We start from the raw sequence: 19,937 nt of genomic DNA, 5'->3' as shown, positions 1-19,937 counted from the left end.
TGTGTGCGGGTCCGCAATTGTAGTCCGTGCCGACACCGTAGTCATAAGCTTCTTCTTTTTCTCTATCTTCTTGTTATGTGACATTCATCTTTTGCTGTTGTCATTTCTAATATAAAGTAGCGTAAAGTTATTACTTATATCTGTCAGTAGACTTGCTATCAAAGCGCTAAAAACTGTAGTACGTTTACATTATTCACCCACGGAACTTTAGTTATTAGAAGGTTCCGGTTGGACGGTTTTTCACAGGTCACATTTCCGGCGTTGATGTTGCACTAGTGAGCCACGGATGAGAAGTAAAATCTGAATGTCATTTAAACAGTTAGTTCCATCTTTTGACACTTCTTCCACTCCTGGGTTTGCACGCTACACCGCTACAACAAAGATGACGGGGACAAGGCGCCGTTAAAGGTGAGCCACGTGAATAAGGCCGCCCACAAAACGGTGCATCCTGAAGAGACGCTCAGAAAGCTACTTGAATATAATCTGTAAAACATAATCTATGCAACACTTTCACCAAAAAAACACCATTACATTTTATGTGGACCACAATATAGTGTTTTTTAAATTAAAAAAAAAATCATAATATGACCCCTTTAATGCGCCTTTTATATGAAAATAGACCTGAATAGACCCACTCATCTGCAGTGCGCCTTATAATCCGGTGCGCCCTACGGTCCGAAAAATATGGTAGTCATCGTCTTATTTTTACCTGCTCTGATGTAAAAATCAAAACCCCAAATAAAATAAACAGCTTCCAACCCACGGCGGGGACGGCTGACTATGTGGGCGGGCACACGCCAGCTCGTGCTGCCAGACTGCTGCCAGTAAACACAACAAGTATAATGTGTACCAGGTGTACTGTACTGTTTCTAAATGTGACGTCCAAATCCCATGTTAAAAGAAGAAGTAGTCTGGAAAATATTTAAACCCATTGTGGACCACAAGTTTTACAGTTTGGTCAGTTTTGACCTAAACCATTTCCTAAATGTTCTTTTACCAAAAGCGTCCTCTCTGAGTGGAGTCATGAGTGACCATAAAGGGTAGCAAATATAATGAAATTGAAATGATACACTTAGTCGACACGAGTCCCGTTTAAACATCTTGACAGGATTAGAGTGGAGTTAAACTGCTTTGCAAGTGCAGTTAATTGAAGCGGATGAGCTTTTTAATAAAGCGTGCAGTGTTAGCAGCTGACAAATGGCTCGGCTGACACACAAGGGAAATTGCATTTAATGGCATCAGGTATGTGCTTTGCTGGCTGCACATCCACACGTGCACACACAACTCGCTTTTATCGTGTGTGTGAGAGAGTGTGTGTGTATTGGTGCCAGCATTTTGTTCGACTTTAACACATGCATCGCATGTTGCACTCACCTGAGCTACTCGAGGTCTTTTGGTACGCAACAATAGCATGTCAGAACTACAGAAGACAATTAATGTAGAAATTGCGTGTGAACACTGAAGCGTGGAAACTGAACTACAATTTTAGACGGAACATGTGGAATACAAGAAAAATTTAACTTTTTGGATGTGGAATTTTGTTATCATTATGGTGGAATGGTTTGAAGTTGTTGAGAAATGTTGAATTCTGTGAAAACGAGGAATATTTGTAATGTGAAAACCCACCTGAAAGGAATGAACATTTTCATGTTGAAAAACAAAAAAAAAATCCTCTTTTTACTCCTTCACAGGCAAAATACGATGGGGACGGCGTGGCGAAGTTGGTAGAGTGGCTGTGCCAGCAATCGGAGGGTTGCTGGTTACTGGGGTTCAATCCCCACCTTCTACCATCCTAGTCACGTACGTTGTGTCCTTGGGCAAGACCCTTCAGCCTTGCTCCTGATGGCTGCTGGTTAGTGCCTTGCATGGCAGCTCCCGCCATCAGTGTGTGAATGTGTATGTGAATGTGGAAATAGTGTCAAAGCGCTTTGCGTACCTTGAAGGTAGAAAAGCGCTATACAAGTATAACCCATTTATCATTTAATACATACAAGGTGTTTCTGCGTAAAGTGTGGGAGTATTTTAGAAAAATACTGAAAAAAATCTTAACCCTCTAAGCTAACTTAAATTGATTTTTAGTTCCAACAGTGAGCGAGTGACCAGTGTCTGAGTTTGTGCCACACTTTGAAAACCTATCATCTTTTGCAAGGATGTCAAACGTGCGGCCCGCGGAAAAAAAAATTCCGGCCCGCGTGATGAGTTTGCTGAGTATAAAAATGAGCTGCTCTAAATGTGTCCACTGGATGTCACAATAGCAATTCTGTTAGGCAAGCAAACGGCCAAGCAAGAGGTACACAGTAAAGGGTGACTGTGGCTCCTCCTCCTCGACCCACATACAACTTAAAATCTGCCGTTTTATGTCTTCTTCTAACACATCGTCATTTGGCACCCTCATTGCTCCAAAATGTCTCTGTCAAACACAAGTAAAGTTAACTTAACCCTTTTGAATAGTTTTTACCTCTGTTTCTTACGGTTTGTTGAGTTAGCACTGGATTGATACGTGGACATGACAAAAGAGGTATTTGATACCTGGAAGAGTTTGCATGTTGTGTTTTTTGTTCAATCCCAGAAAGACTGTGACTTCAAATTTAATCCTGGCTCTGAGACAAAGTGTAAGCTCATTATGTTTTTGAAGCTGCACCAATTTCCTCCAAATTTTCAACAAACAAAGTGTTTTGTCCAGAGTGCTTATTCTATTTTTGGCCAAGGTAAAACAACCTGGAGTTGTCTTTATTTTTTAGATTATCGTGCCATGATTTTACCATTAAGGCCCTTTTGGGAATATATTTTCTTCCATGCGGCCCCTGAGCTAAAATTAGTTTGACACTCCTGCTCTATTGGTTTTAAGGGTGTACTTTTTTAAGAAAATTGTACTGTGTCTCGGTCCACTTCACAATTAAATTATTGCATGACTGTCCAGTGAAGGCGTGCGCAAACTCTACTCTCAAAGAAAATCAATTTGCCTCCTCTGCAACTAACTACAAGTAATCCGTAGACACAAACCCTAATACAGTTTACAAACTTTTAAAAGCGGGTTATTCCTTTTCAGTAATAAGAAGAAATTGTGGGACCAGGACTGATGAGTTGATCCTACTTAAATGTGTCCCAATTATTACTTTTGGAAAGGTGCAGTGTACTCCCCCTCTCGCCTAAGTCAGCAAAAACATCCAGAGGAGAGATTGCACTTTGGCCCGGATGTGGGACATTGTGGCTACCTATCTCTCAGCCTCCCTGAGAAGGTCTATTCCAGACTGCTGGATAGAGGGGTACAATCGTTAGTTTAATCTCAGCTACAAGAGGTGCAATGTGTTTTTCGTCCTGGTCAGTGGATCACTGACTAGCTCTACACCCTTGCAAGCGCACTAGAGAGTGGCATAGGAGTTTTCCCAACCAGTTCATGCATTGCTTTGTGGACTTAGAAAAGGCATTTGATCATTTCGGTCATTCCCTGAGAGTACCGGAGTCATTGCAAGAGTAGCAAGAGTATGTTTTGCTTTTCCAGTCGTAAGTTAACCTCTTCACTATAAACGTTAGCCTCCTCCAAGACTGTCCTTTGTTCATGGACGTAGGCGTAGTCACGGCATTGAGAGTGTCCCATTGGGGGGGGTCCTTAGAATCGAATCTCTTTCATTTGCAGATGGTGTGGTCCTGATGGCATTACCAAACTTTGAACCCCAATGTTTATGGGCGTGGTTCGCAGCTGAGTGTGAAGCTCCTGGAATTAAACTCAGAACCTCGAAATCTTGTGGCCATGGTTCTCTGTAGGACGGGAAAGGGTGGAGTTCACCCTTTGATTTTGGAGTGGAGTCTTTACCAAGTGAAGTTTAAGTGTCTCGGTATTTGGTTCATGAGTGAGGTTAGATGCTTGCGCAAGATTGACATGGGAACGGGCAGCATCTGCAGCAATGCGGACCGTCATTGTGAAGAAAGAGCTGAGCCAGAAAACAAGGCTCTTGACTTTCATTTGTACAGTGGACTAGTCCCAAGTGTTTAGTAGTAAACTGAAAGAGCAAGATCATAGATACATGCGGACAAAATTACTTTCCGCTGTTGGGTGGCTGGATTCACCCTAAACCATTGGCTGAAGAGCTTGGTCATCCAGGCGCCCAATGTAGAACCACTGCTCCATCGCATCGAGAAGAGCCTAGTGATATGTCTGGTGACTTTTTCTGGTCCTTATTGAGGTGAGGTGAATGATATTAATATACCGCTTTTCTCTAGTGACTCAAAGCGCTTTTACATAGTGAAAACCAATATCTAAGTTACATTTAAACCAGTGTGGGTGGCACTGGGAGCAGGTGGGTAAAGTGTCTTGCCCAAGGACACAACGGCAGTGACTAGGATGGCGGAAGCGGGGGTTGAACCTGGAACCCTCAAGTTGCTGGCACGGCCACTCTACCAACCGAGCTATACCTATTGGCTATATTATACATTAGCAGTGTTGGGTTAGTTACTGAAAACCAGTAACTAGTTACAATTACTAAATACTTAATTTCAAAAGTAACTCAGTTACTAACTCAGTTACTTACATCAAAAAGTAATGCGTTACTGTGAAAAGTAACTATTTAGTTACTTCTTTTTTTCTTCTTTTTTTTTAAAGCTCCCATTAATGCCCTATTAGCCTTCATTACAATACTGTTATTGCACTGGAGAATAATACAATCTGTTGATCAACTTGACATGCATTTTTATTTTCATTTTAACATAATTAATGAAAAACAGTGCAACATAAAAAGGCATTTCTCCTTTCTTTAAACTTGGACCAATGACCATTAATAAAAAACAACTGAAAGTGCAACATAAGAAGGCACATCATCTTCCTTGAAACATAGATAGTGAAATAAAGCCTGACATCTGGAGTGATGCTGCTGTCTTCCACACTTGGAGCCATGAATTGTAGAATCCTTGTTTTCAGTGGCAGGATCATTGACACAGATGGTGAAGTTTCAGTGCTCAGTAGAGATGTAACACTTTAGAGGGGTTTAAGCACCTAGAGGACCTCCTCTGCCACTCTCACATCATCATCAGACAGGTTGATGATGTCTTTGACATTTTTCTTCAGGGTGTTGTGGGTCAATGCAGAGTATATAGCTGCCTGCTGCTCCAACATATCATAAGCGGAGTTCCACTTCGTTTGGACATCATGTATGAGCTTTATGAGTAGGCAGCTTTAGCATTTCTTGCTTTGTCTTAAGTACATGAGCAGCTGTTGTGCTAGGAAACCTCCTTCCTGATCCATCCTATTGACTGAGATGTAATGCCAAATTCACTACATGTGCAAAGCACCTACCTGTGGTCCCAGTCCTGCCTCATTTATGTGATTTTTGGCATTATCACTTGTGACTGGGATATCTTTATCTTCCATTCCTCCACTGCTTGTGTCAGTACCTGCGCAAGGGAAATCTCGTAGAGGGGGCGTGTCTTCTCATCTGCCAGTCTGCTGTGATAAAGTGAGCGCTTATCGTCACATAGTTTCCCTGGACGTGCACCAGTCTGCCGTGAGCGCAACAGATGATGCTCTGGATAGTTCATCCACAACTTTTTTCTTCTCCTGCTCATAAAGATCTGGCACAATCTTATCGCTGAAGTGGGTGCGCGACGGGATGTCGTAACGTGGCTCAAGCACGTTCAGCATGTGTTTAAAACCTTCGTCTTGCACAACGGAGTCTGCACCTATAAACACACCGATTAAATGGCGCGGGGCGTTCAAGCTCCTCCGTTACTCCGCTCACCATGACCACGCTGTGTGTGGACTGAACGTGCATGCGAACAACCTTTTTGTTTTGTTTTATATATCAAACCGCGGATCACGTGTGTCCCTCCCCCCCACAGCCACACCCAGACACACACGCACACGGCTCTTTTCTTCTCTACGGCGTGTGACAGAGGAAGATTCAGAAGAAAGACACCGCAGCGCTTCTGTTTCTAGCCGATACTACATAAAAAATAACGTAAAATAACGCAGTAACGCATCATGTAGTAACGGTAACTGAGTTACTGAATATAAAAAAATAACGCGTTAGATTACTAGTTACCGCCGAAACTAACGACGTTACAGTAACGCGTTACTTCCCAACACTGTATATTAGCTATATATTATTGGACCTTTTTGGAGTCTGACATTACACCTGGGGCTGCTGTTGACACTCCCACTATATAAAAGCACTCACAGGTGAGATGGTCTATTTTGTGACATAAGAAAATCCCAAAAATGTCATGATCATAGATCATTGTTATCATTTTCTTGTATTTTGTATTGCTTCCTTTGCAGTGCTCTAATTTTTTGTTCCACTTCTCGTTTGCCTCAATTTACCACCCCTCCTGTGGTCTTAGCACTGGCTCCCTCACCTGTACCTGGTTGCCAACCAGGATGCTTAGTATGCCAGACCTGTCCTGTCGACGTTGCTGGATAATTTGCTTTGCTTTGCATTGCTTTTCACCTCAATGTGTTAATTTGAGGTTCATACGTCTGTTTTCCTTTTGTGCACTTGCTGAACATATTTGTTTTTGTGTTACCTGCGTTTTGCTTATAAAAAGTATTCTTAACTTACAGAAAATAAGCAACAGACGTAAGTTAGTGTGTTTTGTCAAACATATTTATTTTGCTTTTAGTCTTTACAGCATAAAAAAAAGTAAAATGCGCATAGATGATGGCCAAATATGCAAATCAGACAACGCTGCCATATATTGCAGTCTTGTGGAAAACAGTGGTATAAGTAGTTGTTGTTGTTGTTGTTGTTTTGAATAATATACACAAAGCTGAAGAGAAGCGCAGAAGATTGTGGACATAACGTTGTAACTCAGTGCTGCAAAGGCAAAAAAAAACATCACAAAGGAGCAGATGAATTTGAAGTGATACGTCGGGAGACGGCAGCCTTAGGAGTTGTCAGCTTGATATTTCACCCAGTGCACATGAATGCACAACACACACACACAAACACAAGTACACACAAACACGCACACTCTGACACACATTCAAGCTTTAGGAATATATTCCTTCTTTACAGGGAACAATTAGAGTATTTCATTTTGCTTCTAATAATCAATCACACAGCTCATGAATAAAGAGAATTAGGCACTGGGATGAGTGCATCTGCCCTTTGAGCTGATGGGTCTCCCCGACTCAGCATGAGCCTGAGCAGTCAATACCAGGCAACATCGAGCTCCGTTTTCAGAGCAGATCTGATCCTGCGGACGCGTGTCACTCTTCATTAGGTAGGCGGGGCGGTGGGGACACCCTAAAGGTGAGGATGGTTGCGAGGGGGAGCAGCTGTGGGGGAGGGGTGACATGGCAAGTGTGGAACAATGACAGCATGTGTCCATGGACCCTCAGGCCAAACACCAGCTCTCCTCCACCCTGATTTTCAGCCTGTGGCGGAGAAGGCAGAAATAGACCAGTGGACTTCCTGTCCAGACGCTTGGTGCTGATGTAACACATGAAATCAACATGTCTCATGTCATATTCATAGAAACAGGATTGGTTTAGCTCAGGCATGCTGTGCGTCTTCCTCACAGCAGAGCAGCTCGGATAATGTCACGTATAAATCTTTCATCGCTGTCATTAATGCAACGCTTTGATTCACCTATTATTAATTCAAAGAAATCGCAGCAAAATCGTACATGCAAGCAAAGGCCGGAATTCAAGACAATTTATTGCTTGATTGACATTCTGGGGATCTCTTTAATAAATCGGAATAATATGTTCTCTCCAATTATTTGTTTGAAACTGCAGGACCCCAGTACGGTGGCTGCATTGATGTTGCTATGGTAACTGCTATGCGATACATGATGTACACCCATGTAACTGCAAGAATGTTAGATGCCAAATCAATGTTAAAAAAACCGAAGACAATTCAAACCACCAGCACTTAAATGTACGAACATTTAAGTGTTATCTCAGACCATTCTATCGATCGCAACTGGTTTGGTTTGTCTTGGAAGACGTTTCGCATCTCATCCGAGTAGGCTTCATCAGTTCGTGCTCATAGACTTAAATTGGCCAGATCTAGTCGAGCCGCTGGTGCCAAAACCCCATGGAAAAGAGAGCTCTGAGCTCTTTTAAGGGAACAGCACCAAGTCGTTGGTACAGATATGTGAATGACACGGGGGAAAATCAGAAACCAAGAAGTGCAATTCTTCAAAGAGCACATTAACTCAGTGGACAAAAACATCAAGTTCACACATGAGGATGTCGAAGACAGTAAGTTGCCTTTTTTGGACTGTGATGTCCACATTGGAGAAAATAGGGGTCTCCATGTTGGGGTTTACAGAAAACCCACACATATTGATCAATAGGCGGGAAAACTCTACAGGCCAAGACTCGGCTGTCTACCTGCACCTCAGAGAGAAACAGCACTCCTTTGAGAACAAAACATGTACAGATTCTGGACAGGTAGGACGGATGGTACTAAAGAAGAGTGAGGGAAGCCATCTATGTCAAAGTTGAAAAAACATCCCTGAACAGAGGAGGTGGTCTGCGACACCACCTGTCTCCAACATACAAAAACTGTCCTTTCAACCATTTCTAACAGACTCTGCAATTTAGCCTCCAACAAATAACAGGAGTTAGAAGCACAAGGTGACCAGAATGCCATGTGTGCCATTTGTTTACAACTGAATGGAACATTTACGCGTGGGGGGTTCCGACAATTTTGGACTGGTAGTAGTCGATCCACAGCGATCGTTCTGCCACACAAATTACACTTCAACGACTGTCGTTGGCTTTGACAGTAGGATTGCTCGTTTGCATTAAAACAGTTGTTTTTCTCACTACGATAGTTGCGAAACCATCCTTGCCCAGGCACACCTTCCTGTTTTTTGGAGTATAAACATTTGGGGTTTTGGCACCAGTCGCTAGATTAGATCTGACTCATCTAAATCTATGAGCACAAACTGATGAAGCCTACTCTGATGAAAGGTGAAACGTGTTCCAAAACAATACAAACAGTCCAATTGCGATCGATTGAATGCCCAGAGATGACAATGACAATGAATAAGAGACAGTTAGAGAGTTACTTTCTCCTGTTACCATGCTGTCCAGTAGGCACTCGCCTTTTCTTTTTGCTCCTCTGCAGTTGGACGTGGCACTGACAGTGGAGCAATTGGCCACTAATCAGCTGTACTGACTTTTTAAGACGAGTAGCGGCAGCTGGTAGACGCTGGTATTTACTTTCAGAATACTCATATCAGATGCTTCAGGATCTTCTCCAGCTCGTCCTAACTAAGCGGACCAATGTCTACCCACATTCTGGTTTGCCCAACTGCTTTTTCTTCTCCTGTCTAGTTTTGCCTTTTGCTGCATTTTTGTTATTTTTCTTATTACGTGGTGTGCAAACTCCCACAGCTACCATCCCCTTCAGTTTTTTCCCCTTTTTTGCTTACCTCAAGAATAAAGAGGTCGCAAAACTATAATTTGGCTGCTGTCCCTGTATTTTTTGATCCGTCCATCCATCCACCCATCCTCTTCCACTTATCTGAGGTTGGGTTGCGGGGGCAGCAGCCTAAGCAGATAAGCCCAGACTTCCCTCTCCCCATCCACTTCATCCAGCTCCTCCCGGGGGATTCCGAGGCGTTCCAAGGCTAGCCGGGAGACATAATCTCCCCAACGTGTCCCGGGTCTTCCCCGAACCCCCCTACTGGTCGGACGTGCCCTAAACGCCTCCCCAGGGAGGCGTCCAAACCACCTCATTTGGCTATCTGGCTGCTCTTGATGTGGAGGAGCAGCGGCTTTACTCTGGGCTCCTCTCGAATGACAGAGCTTCTCACCCTATCTCTAAGGGAGAGCACCGCTACCCGATGGAGGAAACTCATTTTCCCCGCTTGAACCCGATGATCTTGTCCTTTCGGTCATAACTCAAAAGCTCATGAACAGGTGAGGATAGGAACATAGATTGGCCGGTAAAATGAGAGCTTGGCCTTTCGGCTGAGCTCTTTCTTCAACACGACAAATCGATGACCACGGATCAGCCTCCACGGATGATCGCCCAGGGGGGATCCCCAAATCTGCGGTCCCCTCCAAGGTTTCTCGTTGTTCCCATTGGGTTGAGTTTTTTCTTGCCCTGATGTGGGATCTGAGCCGAGGATGTCTTTGTGGCTTGTGCAACCCTTTGAGACATTTGTGATTAAGGGCTATATAAGTAATCTTTGATTGATTGATTGATTGTTGCAAGGTCCTCATCACTGCAGACACCACACAGATCCGCCTGTCGATCTCATGATCCATTCTTCCCTCACTTGTGAACAAAACTCTGAGGTACTTGAACTCCTCCACTTGGAGAACGATCTCCTCTCCAACCCGGAGATGGCACTCCACCCTTTTCTGGGCAAGAACTATAGACTCAGACTTGGAGGTACTGATTCTAATCCTTGGTGCTTCACACTCAGCTGCTAATCCACCCAGTGAGAGCTGGCCAGATGAATCCATCAGGACCACATCATCTGCAAAAAGCAGAGAACTAATCACCAAACCGGATCCCCTCAACGCCCTGACACGCTTAGAAATTCTGTCCATAAAAGTCATGAATCCGAGGTTCGACTATCTGGCGTAGCCCCCTCTCCAGTACACCTGAATAGAGCTTACCCGGGAAGGCTGAGGAGTGTGATCCCATGATAGTTGGAACACACCCTACGGTTCACCTTCTTAAAGGGAGAAACTACCTCCCCAGTCTGCCAATCCAGAGGAACCGCCCCCGATGTCCACACAATGCTGCAGAGTCTTGTCAACCAAGACAGCCCCACAGCATGCAGAGCCTTAAGGAACTCCGGGCGGTTCTCATAGATAGATAGATAGTACTTTATTGATTCCTTCAGGAGAGTTCCCTCAGGAAAATCCACCCTCGGTGCCCTGCAACCGAGGAGCTTTTAAACTACCTCGGCAACCTCAGCCCCAGAAATAGGCGAACCCACCACAGATTTCTTAGGCACTGCTTTCTCACAGGAAGACATATAGGTGGGATTAAGGAGGTCTTCGAAGTATTCCCTCCACCGATCCACAACGTCCTGAGTCGGGGTCAGCAGCACACCATCCCCACCATGCACGGTGTTGACAGTGCACTGCTTCCCCTTCCTAAGGCGGCGGATGGTGGTCCAGAATCGCTTCGGAAATTATTTTCCATGACTTTGCCAAACTCCTGCCATGTCCGAGTTTTTGCCTCTGCGACCGCTAAAGCCGCGCGTCCGCAGCCTCCGGAGTCCCATGAGCCAAAAGGACACAATATAATAAATAAATAAATGATAAATGGGTTATACTTGTATAGCGCTTTTCTACCTTCAAGGTACTCAAAGCGCTTTGACAGTATTTCCACATTCACCCATTCACACACACATTCACACACTGATGGCGGGAGCTGCCATGCAAGGCGCTAACCAGCAGCCATCAGGAGCAAGGGTGAAGTGTCTTGCCCAAAGACACAACGGACGTGTCTAGGATGGTAGAAGGTGGGGATTGAACCCCAGTAACCAGCAACTCTCCGATTGCTGGCACGGCCACTCTACCAACTTCGCCCCTATATGACTCCTTCTTCATCTTGATGGCATCCTTTACCACTGGTGTCCAACAGCGGATTCTGGGATTACCGCCACGACAGGCGCCAACCATAGTAGAGGTGCGGAACAGGGTCCACTCGGACTCAATGTCCAGCGCCTCACCCTGCATAAAATACAATTACAATGTAGTGCATCATATATTTTCAGTTGTTCCATTACAGCACATCCGAAAAGGAGTAGGAAGAAGCAGATCTTATTTAATCCTACACCTTTTCATACCATAATAACAACAACAACAACATGACGTATGACTGATAGTCGCATTTGAGAGTGTGCATGGACACTTGGACTTCTCACGTAGGTGTGAAAATACAAAAAAAAAAACTATTTGAGAAGTCAGACTAATTTAGTGCTTGGAAACGTAGTGACTGAGACAAAGGTTCCACATATTCACATAATCTAAAATTGACATCATTTAATCTTTACAAGACATATAACCTTATCACACTTATACACTGTGTACATGCAGACTTAATATTAATTATTGTATTATTGTTTACAATCATCTCAGCCAAAGCTTTAAATGATTAACTGTATAAAGTTGTATATGCATTCAAAGCATTATCTACTTGTAATAATAAGGGTCCAAAAGTGAATACTTGGATGAAAGTAAACAGGAAACGGAGCAACATGGCAGTCTAGGAAGATGCCAGAGAAACTGGGAATAAAAGTAACAAACTAAGACTAAAAGTACAACAGACTACACGATTGTGAGGAAGTGGTGGCACAGACAGGAGAATTTAGATACACACAAATAAATATCATAAGCCGTGTCTCAGTTAGTGTACTTGGGCGGTAACACTCACTCTTTTGAGTGCATAAGTGCATTTACATTAAGAAGTACATCACAATAGAGGACATTGTCTGTTCATGGATTTTGTACTCAAAATTGGTAATTTCAGTAAGTGGATTTGAAACTGTACAACACTGTCCCTAAGGAACTAACTTCACAGTGTACATTGTATACACACTGCGTGCTGACAAAAGTAATTAATTTGAGACACAGCCCTGGGGCCGCACGTTTTAAATAGGGACTGCACTTTTTTTGAGAAATTTGCCTGTCGCTCACAATCATTATGAGAGACATGACAATGGATGTAATTATTTTGGGGTGTTTTTACATTCTTAATAGTAAATAAATGCGATCAAAAGTCTGCTTACAATGGAGCGGATGGGAGCCACTCTATTCTGCCTATAAAGCCCTTAAAAAAACATCCAAACGCCTCCATTAAGGTTTTATGAACATGATGTAAGTATATACAGTATGTAATGTAGTAACAAGCACATTTATAATAACATTTAATATTTACGTATTTTGATCATTCATTGATGTATTCATTTCAAAAACGCATCACAACATTTTTTTTTTTTTCTTCATCAGTGATGAATGATCACTGATGATTACTCACTGCAGAATTCATGAGAGCCAACAAACATAATAAAACATCACTGACTGTACTATGTCTGCTGTCTTTAGCATGCCGACTGCTAGGATGTTCATATATTCCCATTTAGATGAAGAATGTCTCATAATCCTCACGAAGAAACGCAGTGGGGGGGGTATCAACTTGTCAGGACACGTCCTCAGAATTATTCTGGAAAGTTGAGACGCATGATTTATGATCGACAATAAACTTCCAGGGAGCAAGGAAGTGGGGAAACACCTCGCCAGTCAATCATGTCAAACGTGTACACAGGCTTGTGATCACAGCGCCGCTATAAATGGTTTGTCTGCGTTAGCGCTTATAATAATAATAATAATAATACTTGGTTAATATTCATATCACGAAATGTAAATGGTTTATTGTTGGTGGTTTTTGAATGGTCATTTATTGGATTTTATGAGTAAAATATAGGACCTCCCACTGGTTCAGATATAAGCAGACTTTTATTTACGTTTTTATTTAATATTTCCAATGCATTAAAGAAAAAATCTATCTGTCATGTCTTTCATAATGATTGTGAACGATGGGCAACATTCCCAAAAAAAATGCAGTTCCCCTTTAAGACTTGCATGGATTTCCTACCACAAATGGTGCATGCTCAAATCCAAAAAACATTGTACGCACCAAAAAATGTATATGTACTGCATAAAAGAGTACGCCCACATTAATTCAAGGATGTTTCTTCTGCACAACCCAATCAACGTGGGATTGAGCGCATGTGTTCGAGTGGCTGGCCACTTCCTGTCCACGCCGCCTTTTTATTGTGCAAATCATTTGAAATTTGCCATACGCAAGAGATTCCCTACTCTGCAGTCAGAAAACATAAATATAATGAGAAAAACGGCAAAAAAATAATACTTTCAGCAATGAGTTGGAGGTGCTTCTTGCTGGGCTGTAAAAATATACTCTATACCACTGTTGTTGCAAGTTAATGCAGGGTTACATGCGCCAGGAAATAATTTTGGTTTAATATTTCACACTTTATGCACAGGTTTTTAACATGAGTATACTGTGCACACAGAGACAATCAGGGGCTTGTTTAAAATGTAGTCTGTTGCCAAACATGCTGTTACTTAAAATGTAAGAATAATTTGTTGAACCAGGCCATATCCCTACAATGTTGGTTCATTGCATTTGTGCATATGAACAGGTCATACATGATCTGTACATTACTGGAATGAAAATGTTTCCTATTGACATACACAGTGCATCTGGAAAGTATTCACAGCGCTACACTTTTCCTACAAATGTACATTTTGTTACAGCCTTATTCCAAATTGGAATACACTCATTTTTGTCCTCAAAAAATCTACACACAAAACCTCGTAATGAAAATGTGAAATAAACATTTTTGGAGCTTTTTGAAACGTATTAAAAATAAAAAACTAAGAAATCATGTGTACATATGTCATGATCCGTGGTCGGATCATGTTTTGTTTAGTTATGTTCTGTTAGTTTTGGACTTCCTTAGTTGTTTTGTGCACTTCGGGGGTTTGTTTTGGTCACCATGGGTACGAATTGGTTTCACCTGCCTCTGATTATTGTTCGGCACGTTCACCTGCTGTGGAGCACTAATCAGAGAGCTATTTATTCACGTTGCTCGCCACACTCGGTCTGGCTTCCTTGTTTGCGGTATGCAATGTTACGTTAGTTTAGTCATGTTCTCGATTCCTGTGCTAATCGGTTCCTTAGCTTCTAGTATTCCTGTGCTAAGTAAGTTTTTGCTTTAGCTTTCTGTGCGTTCGGCACGCTTTTCTTTTGTTTGTTTCTGTCTTTTTGGTACGGTGTATTATTTATGATTAATAGATCATATCCTACCTTCACGTTTTCGTCCGGAGTGTCCGTGTTGCATCTGGAGGAACGATCCCGCATAAAGATGCGACCCCCACGTGACAGAAGGGAGCCAGCAGACAGTTCCTTTGCCACGGACTCTGAGGAGGTGGAGAAAGGTACATGGAGGGTGTTAAAGGCAAAGGAGGACATCGTTACACTCCAGTACCGGATGCGTCAGCGATGACGGAAGTCACTTCGCTACCGGGTCGCGCCGCTCCCTCAGACTCCTCCTCCGGCACACAGCATGCCACAAGCAGCCCAGTCTTCCTCGCCGCCGATGTTTGGTAATCCCCTCACTCATTTTGCCAAGCAGTTCACCGATTGGGCTGTCAGTCAGCTGGAGACTCGCGCGGATGACGTTACCCCGTCCACTGGTGATGACGTCAGAGACGAAGATTTTTTTTTTTAATTCTGTTAACTCTTTCTGTCAGCCGCCTCCAAAGGACTTTAAATCCAAAATAAAACATTGCCAAAACATTTTTTTACAGACCCGCTCACCAGGTCTGTCCTTGTCCTCCAGGACTCAAGCTGCGCCTCCAGTGACTTTGGCTCCTCCCCCAGTGACTAGTGCTCCACCCACTGCACATACTTGTTTCCCCTGTCCCCCCACCCAGTCTCAAGTGGGGTGTGTGAATAGACTTTTTGGACAATTTAAAGGGGAGTAGTCTACCCCCCTCCTGACCTCCCTCCACCAACCCCGAAAAACGATTCCAAACCGCAGGGAGCGCGTCTGGTATCCGCCCCTTGAGGGTGGGGGCTAGGGCCGGGAGCTGTGCTGGTGGGGTGGCTCAGCTGCGCCCAGCCAGGCAGCAGCCTCCAGCCCGGCCGCCACCACCAGTTCTTCGCCAGGCCAAACCACAGCCTCCAGCCCGGCCGCCACCACCAGTCTTTCGGCCTGCCAAGCCGCAACCTCCGGCCCGGCTAGCCTCCGGCCCAAGCTAACCTCAGCCCAGGTGGGCCTGCAGACGCCACCATCTTCAGCACCTGAACTTCCTGTTCCTCGGCTAGCACCAGTTCCAGTTCCTGCTTCTTGGCTGGCACCAGTTCCAGTTCCTGCTCCTCGGCTGGCACCTGTTTCAGTTCCTGCTCCTCGGCTGGCACCAGTTCCAGTTCCTGCTCCTCGGCTGGCACAAGTTCCAGTTCCTGCTCTTCGGCTGGCACCAGTTGCAGTTCCTGCTCCTCGGCTGGCACCAGATCCAGTTCCTGCTTCTCGGCTGGTTCCAGTTCCTGGTCCTCGGCTGGCACCAGTTACAGTTCCTGCACTGAGGCTGGCACCAGTTCCTGTTCCTGCACCGAGGCGAGCACCAGGTCCTGTTCCAGATCCACGCCAAGCACCAGGTCCTGTTCCAAATCCACGCCAAGCACCAAGCCAAGCGCCGCCAGTAGCAGCTCCACGACACCAAGTGCCAGTAGCAGCTCTACGCCAAGACCCAAGCCGCCAAGAACCCAAGAGGTCTGCTGCTGCTTCCATGACTGACACGTCTGCGTCTGCTTCCACGCCTGCCTCGCCTGCTGCATCCACGCTGCATCCCGCCTCCTCGTCGGCCACGGATGTGGCCGCTCCCTGGTCGTCCGCCGCGCCGGGTGCGCCGACCTCCTTGTCAGCCACGGATGTGGCCGTTCCTGGGTCGCCCACCTCGTCAGGTACAGCGCCGTTCTACGCGTCGTCGCCACCTGACTCTGCCTCGGTGGATTCGGGGACACTTGGCCTAACAACCCACCGCCAAGTTCTTCCTCCTCCCTCCCGTGACTTTTGACCTTGCTTGTTTTTTGTTTTTTTTTGGACATCTAGAATCTGTCCTTAAGGGGGGGAGTGTCCATGTTGCATCTGGAGGAACGATCCCGCATAAAGATGCGACCCCCACGTGGCAACATAAGTATTTACAACCTAAACTTAATATTTTGTTGATGAACCTTTGGCAGCACTTACAGTATTTTTGAATACCAAGCTACAACCTTGGCCCTCCTATCTTTGGGCAGTTTTGCCTATTCCTCTTTGCAGCACTTCTCAAGGTTGGATGGTAAGCGTTGGTGCACAGCCATTTTCAGATCTCTCCAGAGATGTTCAGTCGTATTTAAGTCCAGACTCTGGCTGGGCCACTCAAGGATATTGACAGAGTTGTCCTGACGACATTCATTTGATATCTTAGCTGTGTGCTTAGGTTCGTTGTCCTACTGAAAGATGAAATGTCGCCGCACTCTTAAGTTCAAAAGCACTCTGTAGCAGGTTTTTGAAGGTTTGTCTCTGTACATTTCTGCATTCATATTTCCCTCTATCTTGACTGGTCTCCCAGTCTATGCCGTTGAAAAACATCCTCGCAGCGTGGTGCTGCCACGACCATGCTTCACTCGAGGGACGGCCTCAGTGCCTGGTTTGCGCCAAACATGACGCCTGGCATCCATGCCGAAGAGCTTAAACTTTGTTTCATCAGACAGGAACATTATGCTTCTCATGTTCTGAGAGTCTTTCAGGTGCATTTTGGCAAACCTTTTACAAAGGAATGGCTTCCGTCTAGCCACTCAACCTTACAGGCCTGATTGGTGGATTGTTGCAGAGATGGTTGTCTTTCGGGAAGGTTCTCCTCTCTCAACAGAGGAATGCTGTAGCTCTAACAGAGTGACCATCGGGTTATTGGTCACATCTCTGACTATGCTCAGTTTAGATAGCAGTCCAGCTCTAGAAAGAGTCCTGGTTGTTCCAAACCTTTCAGTTTATCAATGATGGAGGCCAATGTGCTCACTGAGACCGTCAAAACAGCAGATATTTTTCTGTACTCATCCCCACATTTGTGCCTCGAGACACACCTGTCTCAGAGGTCTGCAGACAATTCCAGCCACTTCTGTTTTGGTTTGTACAGTGCCATGCACTGTCAAGCGTGTGACCTTACATATAGAGAGGTGTGTGTCTTTCCAAATCCTGTCCAACCGACTGAATTTGCCAGAGGTGGACTCCAATTAAGCTGTAGGAACATCTCAAGAATGATCAGTTGGAACCGGATGCACCTTATCTTACGTTTGAGCTTCATGGCAAAGGCTGTGAATACTTACTGTATGTTTATTGAACAAAAATATAAATGCAACAGTTTTCTTTTTGCTTCCATATTTCATGAGTTGAACTCAAATAACTAAAACATTTCCGATACACACAAAAGACCTATTTCTCTCAAATATTGTTTACAAATCTGTCTAAATCTGTGTTAGAGAGCCCTTGTTTGCCAAGATAATTCATCCCACCTCACAGGTGTGGCATATCAAGGTGCTGATTAAACAGCATGATTATTGCACAGGGGTGCCTTAGGCTGCCCCCAATAAAAGGCCACTCTTATTGGGAGTCTGGGGAGGGTCGGAAAAGCAGTCAGTATCTGGTGTGACCACCATTTGCCTCACACAGTGCAACACATCTCCTTCGCATAGAGTTGATCTGGTTGTTTATTGTGGCCTGTGGAATGTTGGTCCACTCCTCTTCAATGGCTGTGCGAAGTTGCTGGATATTGGTAAGAACTGGAACATGCTGTAATATATGCCGATCTAGAGTGTCCCAAACATGATCAATGAGTGAAATTTCCAGTGAGTATGCTGGCCATGCAAGAACTGGGATGTTTTCAGCTTCCAGGAATTCTGTACAGATCCTTGCAACATGGGGCAGTGTATTGTCATGCTGCAACATGGGGTGATGGTCTTGCGTGAATGGCACAACAATGGCCTCACAATCTCGTCACGGTATCTCTGTGCATTCAAAATGCCTTCAATATAATGCACTTGCGTTCATTGTCCATAACATATGCCTGCCCATACCATAACCCCACACCCACCAGGGGACACTCAATTCACAATAATGACATCAGCAAATCACTCTCCCACATGACCCCACGCAGGCTGTCTGCCAACTGCCCTGAACAAAGAAAATCGTGCCTGACGCCATCAAATGTGAGCATTTGCACACTCAATTCGGTTACGATGACTAACTGCAGTCAGGTTGAGTCCCCGATGAGGACGACGGGCATTCAGATGAGCTTCGCTGTGACGGTTTCTCACACTTTGTGCAGAAATTCTTTGGTTATGCAAACCAATTGTTGCAGCAGCTGTCCCAATGGCTGGTCTCAGACGATCATGGAGGTGCACCTGCTGGATGTGGAGGTCTTGAACTGGTGTGGTTACACGTTGTCTGCAGTTGTGAAGCTGGTTGGATGTACTGCTGGATTTGCTGTCTACGAACGTTCTCATTCATCTAGGACATTGTGATCTCAGGGCATCAATCAATCGCAACTGGACTGTTCGCTTTGTCTTCGAAGACATTTCAACTCTCATCCGAGTAGGCTTCATCAATTCATGCTCATAAACTTAGATTGGTCAGATCTAGTCTTAGACTTAGATTGGTCAGATCTAGTATAGCGGCTGATGCTAATACCTCAGTAGACTTCATCAGTTCATGCTCATAGACATAGATTGGTCAGATCTCGTCTGTCATGTCTGTGTGATCATGTTTTTGTTTGGCCATGTGCTGTTTTGTTTTTGGACTCTTTGTGCACTTTTGTTTGTTTTGTCACCATAGCAACCCATTAGTTTTCACCTGTCATGTCACGCACCTGTTTTCACGTTCGGACTCACACACCTGTTGTCAATCATGTCTGTATTATTTAAGTCCATTGTTTTTTGTTAGTCTGGCTGGCGAAATCACATTTTATGATCACTCTTCTTCATGCCATGTTCACAGTTCCATGCCAAGTAAGTTTTTGTTTCTTGTTCATAGTTTTTTGGCTTTGTGCAAGTATTTTATTTTCATAGCCACATTTTGTACTTCCGCCTTGTGCGCGCTTTTTGTTTATTCCTTTTTGTAGTCATTGTTAAATCATGTACCCACCTTCACGCCACGTATGGTCCAAATCATTTGCACCTCAGGAAAACAAATCACGCCAAAGTCCAAGTCTTGACATCGTCTTAGTTTTAGATTGGTCAGATCTAGTCTAGCAGCTGGTGCCAAAATCCCAAATATTTATACTCCATAAAGGAGGGTTTTCCTCGCCCTAGTGAGAAAAACAACTGTTTTGATGCAAACGAGCAATCCTACTGTCAAAGCCAACAACAGTCTTTGAAGTGTAATTCCCCCTCGTAAGC

Source organism: Entelurus aequoreus, linkage group LG07 (genome assembly GCF_033978785.1).
Source record: "Entelurus aequoreus isolate RoL-2023_Sb linkage group LG07, RoL_Eaeq_v1.1, whole genome shotgun sequence".
NCBI lineage: Eukaryota > Metazoa > Chordata > Actinopteri > Syngnathiformes > Syngnathidae > Entelurus > Entelurus aequoreus.
The sequence above is the reverse complement of the archived record's forward strand: the minus strand, read 5'-3'. Positions refer to the sequence as shown.